The 10081-nt window shown below is 49.7% G+C and overlaps 1 long non-coding RNA gene across 1 annotated transcript; it reads left to right on the plus strand.

Annotated features, from left to right (window-relative positions):
- Positions 1 to 6766: 6766 nt before the first annotated feature.
- LOC124667206 lies at positions 6767 to 8544 on the plus strand. Its single transcript, XR_006991195.1, has 3 exons — positions 6767 to 7059; positions 7934 to 8025; positions 8376 to 8544. It is a non-coding gene; the product is annotated as an uncharacterized LOC124667206 (long non-coding RNA).
- Positions 8545 to 10081: the final 1537 nt, after the last annotated feature.

Below are 10081 nucleotides of genomic sequence, written 5' to 3' on the forward strand. Positions count from 1 at the left end.
TACATCCAAGAATATAGATGATTCTTTATTTTCCCAGTATAAAAGAAAAGGCGCCCAGATTTTCAGCTCTTGCTCTGGGCGACGGTTGGACCTGAGCAGCAGGACGTGTGGCCTCTGCGCCGGCAAGAGTACCACTATGGCGGCCACCCGACAATCATTATGACCCCACAACAAATCACCTGTCCAGCTGTTGCCATTTTTGGTTCCTGCAATGAACGGATACAACATATGAGATAAATCAAATGAAGCTGGAATTTGGTGACTGCAGATTCTAATAGTAGAAACCACACATGGGCAAATCATGGAATAAGCTATGAATCTGATAAGTCATACGTTGCTGCAGCTTCTTAAAAATTTCCTTTCATTGCAATTTTAGTTTCTTCAACTTCCTTTTCAAGCTTGCCCCATAGAATAAAACAGATATACATCGTTGTATGGCCAAACATTAGCAAGGTTCGCCTATGTAAGGCACACAAAAATTGCACGCATTTAAATAGATAAAATGAAAGGTTATTTTGACAACTGAAAGAGAAACATGTACATAGCTTTTTCTATCTACTACAACAAACTAATCACATACCCATATGAACTTAAAAGATATAAGTGGTGGTAAATATAGACACAACTGCCCAATACAATTAGAAGTCTAGAAAATACCCCTAACAAATAAATTCCTTTGTAGGATAAATAATGGCCTAACCAACGATGAATAGGACTGGCTAATGCAGATATAAGAGTATCGAACCTTTTATCATCATATTAATAAAGCAACTACTTCGATTGGAATAAATATGCTTAGTGCATTCAGAACACCTCTAACAGTAACCAATAACAGGTTTAACTCTTAAATAGTACCAAATGGCAACACCATGACTAATAAAAAGAGGGGAACTCGGCCTACATATCTAACAGCGAAAGAAACTGCTCGGGAAAAAATAGGCTACAAAGGCCTCATCCATGGTCATCATGTCTTCATTTCGGAGCGTGCACTTCTTGCAGATAAAATGAAATAGTAAGTTTGTAAAAGAAGGCACAGCAAGTTAATCCCCATAGGCAGCAGTAAAATACAAAATTGGTTAACAATTGATTTAGAGGAAGAGTGGGCTACCCAAATATCTTACAAGGCTGGAAAATGAAATATCACCGTTTTCAGACCAATGAATTTCAAGTTCTCTCAATACTATATACATCTAGTCCTTAAGTTACAAGCTTCCCAAGTTCCGAGCAATCATCATATTGCAAACTTCCCAAACTGCATGATCCTTATTTGGTGAAAACTCTTTTATTCTGGATTCAAGTCTCTCCCTTGTATCAGCACAGTAGAAAAGCCACCCTTTGGCATATGGTAAACCATAAAGCTGTGCCTAACAGTGATGTAAAATTAGGATTCGCCAGCACACACGATTTCCAGATTTACAAGGATAAAATAAATCTTTTTCTTTTACAGGATAACAAACATCCAACAAGATTTACTATCGGATAACAAACTCATCAATAATTTGTAACCCATAGTTAAAGAAATGGATACGAAAAAGAAGAGTGTTTATCCTGGAACAACAAGTATTTGAGAAAATTTCAAACTTCATTAATTTCAACCAATTGGTTAATTTATATCCTGGAAAAACACAATGATTTTCACAACTCAGCTAGTGCTACCAGCAGCAACATTTTCTGATATGTGCAGTAGCTAAACAAACACCAGATCATAGCTCAGTAACTTCGAATAGCATTCAGCAAAAGTAATAAAAATATTAAACAGAGCATCCAAGCTCACTGATTCCTTTTTCTAAACCTCGCCGTTTGAAGTTGTAAGCAAACAAAGGATACTAGTTTACATGGCAGCTACAAATATGCTCTGGACATGTTCTAATGGCAACTCGTGAAAAAAAAAGATAGATAGTTAATTCACGCCTCTCCCGTTCACTTGAAATATCTAGTCAGCGGAAAGAAATGATGTTCCATTCTCAAAAACAATAACGACCATATCTGATGTATACTAGATGCCATCTACTGTACTGGTATCAATAACGCAGGAGCTAATTGGCGCCAATCTTCTGGAAGCTACAAGCCAAAGTAGGATACTATGAAGAACTCAATGAAGTTCAGATGTAACACACAAACAAACGCATCTGCAGGTTATTTGCCACTGAAACAGGGTAGCGCGTCAGGCAGAACAGAGGGTAAAAATGGACCTTTGTCGGGCTCCCTCGTGGGCCAGATGGGAGGCCGTCGTCCCCTCCTCCCCTAGAGCATCCACGCTCAGACGGCGGCGCGCGACAGCTGGTCGCCAACGCGGGCGCAGGATGCGTAGGTTGTGGTGGCCGGCGAGGTCCTCCTGGGGGACGGCCGGTGGTTGGTGAGACAAGGACGGCGGAGGGGACGCGTCGGCGAGTGGTGCAGCAGGCAGAATGGCGTGGTCCCGGAGACGAAGGGGATGGAGGTCGCCGGCAAGGGCCGCTAGGATTCGTGCGCGGCTGGGTCGGTGAGCAGCGACGCGAGGAAGGGAGAGCGGCGACATGGTTCCGTCACGGGAGGATGCGCGATTATCTCCTCCTAATTAAACCCCAAATCAGCATTAAGTGCAGGCTATTTGGAACGACGCCTCGATTGCATGCATAGCTTATTTTTATTTATTTGATTGCCTTGAGATATCACGCATTCACGCATATGCTAATTACTCGACTGACTAGTGGTCTCCCAAAATCATCTCCTCGTTTTCCCCTAGTTACTGCTCTGATAATTAGGGTGTTCTTTCGTGATATGGGATCTGAGGTTAGTTTTGGGCTGTCGGATACATTTGGACGGTTTAGCTCGGATGACATGGGTCGATCCGCGGGAGGCGAGTTCCCACGATCTCATTGGCGGAGGCAACCCCGACCAATTACCGTTTAGAATTTTTTGTCTCCCGCCCCAAACTTAAATAGTAGCTCATCGGCATAGTACAATAGGTTCCATTTAGCTTATTAGTGGTCTCTCCAAATGGTTTCCTCTTTTTTCTCGGGTAGTTAAAGCTGCATCGTGTTTTGATTTTTTGGAGATAATGTAAATTTCGGACCGTTAGATAGCGGCGGCCTTTTTGAATGATTCATCTTGGCTAATGTGGGTCAATCCGCCGACGGTACCACTGGCCGAGGCGGCCTTCCCAAGTACGTACCCTCAGAATTTTGGTCTCCCGCATGTCCCACTGCGTGTTAAAAGCTCCGGTAAGTACAATGTGTTTTGCCTTCGGGAGCTGAGGCAGTTTCAGGCCGTCGGATATGGGTGGCATTTGGACGGTTCATCGTTGCGGATGTGGAGGTGGGTTCCCATGATATAAATGGTTGAGTCAACTCCGCTAAGTATCGCTCATACTAATTTTGATCTCCCGGGTGTTGGCTTATAATTTTTTGTCTCATGTATGTCCCCGCTAATAAAGTATGGCTCATAATTTTGGCATTTGGAAAACCATGTGTGTTGGCTCTCGTCCGAGCGCGCGCGCCCAAACTGATTTAAGTCCATGCAGACCCTGCTTGTTGTGCAGCTAGCGAGAGGTGATGAAATGTTTTTTCTTTTGTTTGAATGAATCGAGAGGTGATGAATTAGTTAATCCAGGGTGTGCATATGTACTACGTACGAGGCGTGTAAACTGACTGAAAAAGAAAAGAAAAAACCGCAGATTGTTTGGAGTATACTAGTACGCGCGTGTACATACGTACGTACGTGGTTTGGTTAATTGAGCTGACCGACCGAATGCAAGGAATGAAAAAGAGAAAATAACACAGTCCAAAAGAGTAGCACGTAACGTACGTGATCGAGGTCGTTGATTCCATGGGTCGCAACTCGCAAGCATTCAATGGTTATTAATTAATTAATTTGAGAGGAAGCAATCAGTGTTAAGTGAGCAATGAATGCGGGATTTGGCCGGTGTTGGGTGGGCACGTACCCAAACGAATGGAAACACGCGGCAAATCAAATGGACAGCGTTAAGCCTCTGTCTCGAGTGATCAAAACCCTGAGATCTCCCGGATTGCCAGCCGTTCGATGCGCACAACTATTTTTTTTTTAACACAGGTGGGGTCAAAGATCCCGGTGGAACTTTCATTACGTAGCGCGTGGCAGATACATTTTACAAGAAGACCCTTTAACATCTATTGCCCTATACAACCGAACATTTGAAGAAAAGGCCTTCTCTTTTACATAAAACACCCCAGCAAGAAAAGCTAAAAAGCGATCAAGGACAGGGGAGTCTCTACCACCGAACGCCGGCGAGCTCGAGGCGTTTCCGCCGAACTCCGAGAGCAGATTGCTCGAAAGCTCTCGACCGACGCCAGGATCCAGCCGCTGGCTACTTCCATGAGGCCGGGGACGAACCACTTGGTCTCTTGGAGGCGTCGAGCTCCAACGGCTGATCCAGAGTACCTCCATCATGGAGGTAGATTGATGGCCACCTTGCTGGCCGAAGATCATGGCGATGAAGTCGGTCACCACGTGATTCGCTCGAGGAGGAGGATGTCCACCAGACCACCATCTCCAGCTTCTGGTCACTTTGCACCCACCCACACCATCTCCCTCGCCACCGAGGCCGGCCAAGAGGAGGGGGGAAGCAGAGTCACCAGAAAGGAGAAGGATGCGCTTATTGAGAGAAGGGCTCACCGTAAGAGCGACCCCCAACTTCTTCCACCATGGAAGCTTGTCAGAGAGCTCAGCAGGTGACTGATCTGCGCCGCGCAGAGGCGACAGACCAGCCGAAGACCCTCGCCGCCCAGAAGATCTGCCAAAGCCTCCGTTGTTTCTTCCCTTCTCCTCGCCTCCACGGCAGGCCAGAAGGAGAAGATACAGCGAGGCCGCAGCGAGCTGCGAAGACAGCGACGCTTGACCTTATTGAGGGAGGTGACTGCGGCGACGACATGGTCCGGCGTCTTCATCCATGGAAGCTCGCCGGAGAACGGCGAAGAAACCGCTCAGCTACTGTAGAGGGGTGAGAGAGGGGGAGGGGGGGAAATGAGCAGTCAATGCGATGCGCACAACTAGGATCTTCGGATCCAGATCAACATCCCGCACGGAAAAGAACGAAGAAAACACATCCATCAAGAAAAAAATCCTCTTCTTCCATGCTAACCCGCACGAACAAACTTGCAACACGTCGGCATGCCGAGTCTACCGCCGGTAATACTGTTGCCCGCTCCGACAGCAACACCGGCCACGCCGGCAGCACCAGGGCCCGCTCTGGCAGCAACTCTGCCCACGCTAGCAGCACCGTGGCCCGCTCGCATGCAGCACCGCTATATTGGGGTTGTAGCTTCGCTGCAGGCCTATGGTAGCACTGCCGCCGGCATTTGGCCGGCGTCCTTGCAACATGGCGGGTTGGTGGCGCCCTGTTTTGTAGAAACTGCCGGCGACCACCACCACCGGCATTTGCAGCAACGTCAAGCACCACTTACGAATCGCCGCCCTTGTAGGAGTCGTCGCCTACTGTAGCGGACGCCGTCGCCTATTGTAGCAGACATCGATGCCCTGTGCAGCAACCGCCACCGACGCATTGTGTAGCAACCGCCGCCACCTATTGTAGCGGACGTTGGCGCCCTGTGTAGCGGACGCACATGTAGCAGGTGCCGACGCCGCCCGGAATATCGGCTCCCGTCCGTCGCAGCTCCATGAAACGTCGGTGGTCGCAGAATCACGCATGGCAACTCCTTCGGCGTCCATGGTGGCCTCAACCTCGCTGCCGCCGTATGCGTCGACCGCGTCACTCTAGGAGAAGATTCTAGTGGTGGTTCTGACATGTTGATTCTAGTCGTGTTTCTTTTTACTTTCCAAAAAATAAAAAAGGAAATACTGCTACCGTAGTAGGTATCAACTTTTTTTTGAAGGTGTACGTAGTAGGAATCAACTTGTACGAGCGGCGTACATATCCCCATCCATGTTTTCCTGTACGAACTGGGGCAGAACATGGAGGGCGCGCGGAGAAGATGAAGTCTGTAAAATTTCTCTCGTGCGCGGCCGTAGCACCTTCCCGGCGTTGTAATATTTCTTCTCTCGCGTGACGTTTAGCGCCACCGTCTCCCTTGCATTCCAGCGATCGAGGTCGCCCTTTCTCTGATGCCCGCCGGCCTCCGCTACTGCATTTCCCTTGCTCGTCGAGGTGGTTGCTGTACGTACAAGTGCGCTAATATAATACAGGATCGTATACACAGCCACATATATTTGCGATTTGTTGTGCGCGTTGAATCACGCGCGGCGGGGTCTACACACGGAGGTTACGTCACGTGTGATCACGTCGCACCGATGGAAGCGCGCAGGCAAGCCGAGGATGCGCGAGAGAAATGAGAGTCGTGGAGGAAAGAAGGTTTGGTTGGCCCACGCTATCTTTGCCAGCAGGAAGGACACGTGCCGCGCGCCCTGACGACCCGGAGGATGCAACGCGATCAAGCGTTTTCCAAATCAAATCAAAACGTCCGTGGGGGGGAGAGATCGTGGTGTGTTGGCTCTCCTCCGCGCGCGCACGGCCACGTCGGCTTCAACTCGGTGCGCCCGACAGCGACGCTCCCGAATTCCTGGACGCGGTACGCGGATGTCATCCACCACAAGGGCGCGTTCCACACGCTCACCCGCGGCGACGGCTCCATCGAGGCCTGGGACTCCGGATGCAAATGGACGCAGGCTTCCACAGGCCCACTTAACCGCGCCGCGAAAAAAACGTTTGGTGGGCGTCGCGGCCTACCTTCTTTGCATATGCGGGCCTAGCTGACAATTTCCATGTAACCTTCTTGGCCCGCTACTTGGCCCGCACCGCTATCTTCCTCCAAAACACGATAGGTCTTCGTCTTCGCCGTCTCTCCCCACCTGGGCCGCCGCCGCCTGTGCTCGTCGTCTCGCCATCCCTCCCCACCTCCGCGTCATCCTCGAAGACACATCGTCTAGCCGGAGCTGTTCCCGTCGCCACCAAAACAGGGGAGAGGATATGGCGGGCTAGGGAAGTCCGTTGTGCTGTTGCAAGCCGGCCGCCAGCGCGTGCAGAAGCAGTTCCAGCCAATTCTCCACATCTCCGCTGTCGTGCATCTCCACAGACGCTTGCTCAAGGTATCCCCCAATCTGAATACTCTTATTCACCAAGTTCAGTAAAAATCGATCTTGTGCTATGTGCGTGCATGACGTGCGAAATTTATTTTAGCTATTCCTGTTATCATCATCTGTCCGTCCTTTTACGGCCAAGCATGCTAAATCTGGTTTGAGCCTGCTTGTAAAAAAATTGTGCCCACTGGAAGGCAGACGAAGTGCTAGCTCTGTATGATGTGTAAAAGAGACTGCTTTTGATCAAGGCATATGATTAGGGGTGCTGTGCTATGCGTGTGTGGTGTTCAGGGGCAAATATTGTGAAATAAATCTTCAATTGATATGTGCGTGTGGGATTTAATGGCAGGTTTGTCTTTGCTGCAAATTCTGAAATACATATAGCTTGAATTGCATGAGAAGTCACAGTATTTGACAGTTTCAGTACTTTGGTTGTTCATTTATTAGGAGCCTGATTCATGTGCCAATTGTTTCACCCCAATGTAGGAAAATGGTCTCTGACCAAGCTGTCAATTGTGTGGCTCAGTTTTCCTGGCCTGCCTCCGTGTGGAGCTTAAATTATGTGAATCTGCCACCACCATTCTCTATATTTCATACTCCTGCAAACTTGGTGATTGTCACTCGTGTTTATTAGAGATGTATTAGAGATGTATTTGGATTGAGATAAACTGGTCCTTTGCGCTAGAAACCTCAGCTTCACTTAAACGATAAAATCTTGTCCTTTTAGTACCAGAGGTTCAGCTGAGGCAGCTATTGGCAAAAATACTTGCAAAAATGGACTCATACCACTGGTCCTTTTAGTATCTATCTTTTTCATTTTATCCGGTGTATTCTCAAAGATACTTGCAAAAATGGACTTAACGACTGGTGAGCTTGTGATCAGCTTGATATTGTTACTATATACCAAGATGATTGGAGGTCAAATTGGTGGAGATGAATCAGACCATGCAAGATCAAATTGGCTGTAAATTACAGGTCAGTGAGACGAAACTTTTGCTTCCCTTTTCTTCCATGGTTGTACCTGTTCCCGTAACTTTTCTTTCAAATTGGATGTTTTTCATGTATATATGGGTAGCTAGTTAACAAACGGTGGTGGAAGTGAGTCTGCGATGCCACTATATGCATCATTTATCAATTTATTGGATAGTGATTGAACCATTGTTTCTAGTGTTCCCTGGGATCTTAACATGATTGCTTGGAGTACAATTTCTAGTTTTTGACCGTCTGAAACCGAAACCAATTCAGTAAATTCATACATATTGGCACATTTTACTAATCTAATCATAAGTTTGTGCTAACTGAATTTTCTTGTGGTAAATTTTCAGAGTTTGAAGCTAACAGAATTTTCTCCATTGGCCATCCTCGTTAGAGATCCTAGCTGCTGCTTCATACTCCAGATCTCCGTTGGCGAGAACATCCCACAGACAAGAGAGGGGCTCCAAGATCCACGCCGTCCGGCTGCCATAGTCGATCTCCTCCTTGTGATCGGCCGAGCCACGGGGCGGCGGTTCCCGACCTTAACCGGACGCCTAGAAGCGGTGACTCCTGCCTGGGCGCGACACAGAAGACCGCCAGGTGCCGGAGGAGAGCATGCCGCAGCCCCGCATCCTGTTCGACGAAATGGCGCCGCCTGCCCCGACATAAGGATCATGCTTGCCGATTTGAGCGGCGTCGACGACGACACCAGGGCATGGTTCATGAAGAGGCGCGCCGAAATCCGCGCGCGAGACGCATGATCGCTGGCGCCATGCGCCCAGCACCTTGGCCTCCTTTTGGACTTTTTAAAATTGTTGTTCAGGCCTTGTTGTGCCCCTTTTGCTCCACTTTGCGCCGTACGAGCTGCAAAGTGTGATGAACTTGTTTCAGCCCTCAATTTGCGGCTGTAATTTCGTGCAAAGTCAACGCTATTTCATCGTTTTTTGAATTCTGACCTGCGCCCAAAATGCGTCCCGCTGGAGCCAACTCCAGACGCAAACGGACACATGACCATTTCTGTGTCCGCTAGGCGACGCAAACGGACGCCCGCTGATAATTTGGGCATTTCCGTGTCCGCCAGGCGACGCAAACGGACGCCCGCTGATAATTTGGGCGTCCGAAATGCGTCGCGCCGCTGGGATGCCCTTATACTACTATTGTGTTCACAAGTCTACAACCCAGGAGGTGTTAATTTAAATAGGCTGCGTTGCTCCTCGCGTTCGTCACCCTGCCTGCTCCATCCTGGAACCTCGCGGCCTGCATAACCTGCCGAACTCTGCACGGCCCGCGCGCGAGTGTCCACGGGCTCCTGCTATTCCTACAAACAATGATCGCGGCTATTGCGGCTGATGCGGGCCCATCCGTGGATATGTCCACTTGCACCCTGACCTGGGACGGCCGCCGCAACCTAAACCGCGGCTCGTCACAGGGCCAGTCATGACGTGGGAGTTCAAGCGGTGCGTGGAGTTCCACAGCGAGACGTTCCGACAGCAGGCCTACTACGAGGGCGCCAGGTACCTCTCCGAGCGCGACGACGGCGGGCGGCGGCCTCCTGGTGGTGAGCACCGTGGCCATCTTCGACGACGGGAACGCGCTGCGCACGCGCCGCTTCAAGGTGTTCGGCGTCGACGAGCGCCAGGGCGAGTGGCGCGCGCTGCACGACGTCGGCGACGAGGTGGCGCTGCTGGTCGGGATCAACCACGCGAGGCGCGTGTCGACGCGCGAGTACCCGTGCCTCAAGCCCAACTGCGTCTACTACGTGCTCAGATCGTTCGCGCCGGAGTTCGACGCCATGGATGAAGATGGACACGACGGGGAAGAATGCTTAAGGTACGAGAGCGGGGTGTACGATCTCCGGACTGGAGTCCCGTCCAGGAAATCCGTCTTCAGGCGCGCCGGCGGCGGCCACCCCGTTTGGTTCGTGCCTCCCGTGGCTGCTCCCCGCAGGTGACAACTGACACCATGTAGTGCGCATCAACTGCTCGTGCGATGATCTACTAGTGTGTCCAAGCTTCTCCAAATAATTTCTTGACACTGTTTCAATTGGTGGACTTCT

Source organism: Lolium rigidum, chromosome 6, assembly GCF_022539505.1.
Source record: "Lolium rigidum isolate FL_2022 chromosome 6, APGP_CSIRO_Lrig_0.1, whole genome shotgun sequence".
Taxonomy (NCBI): Eukaryota; Viridiplantae; Streptophyta; class Magnoliopsida; order Poales; family Poaceae; genus Lolium; species Lolium rigidum.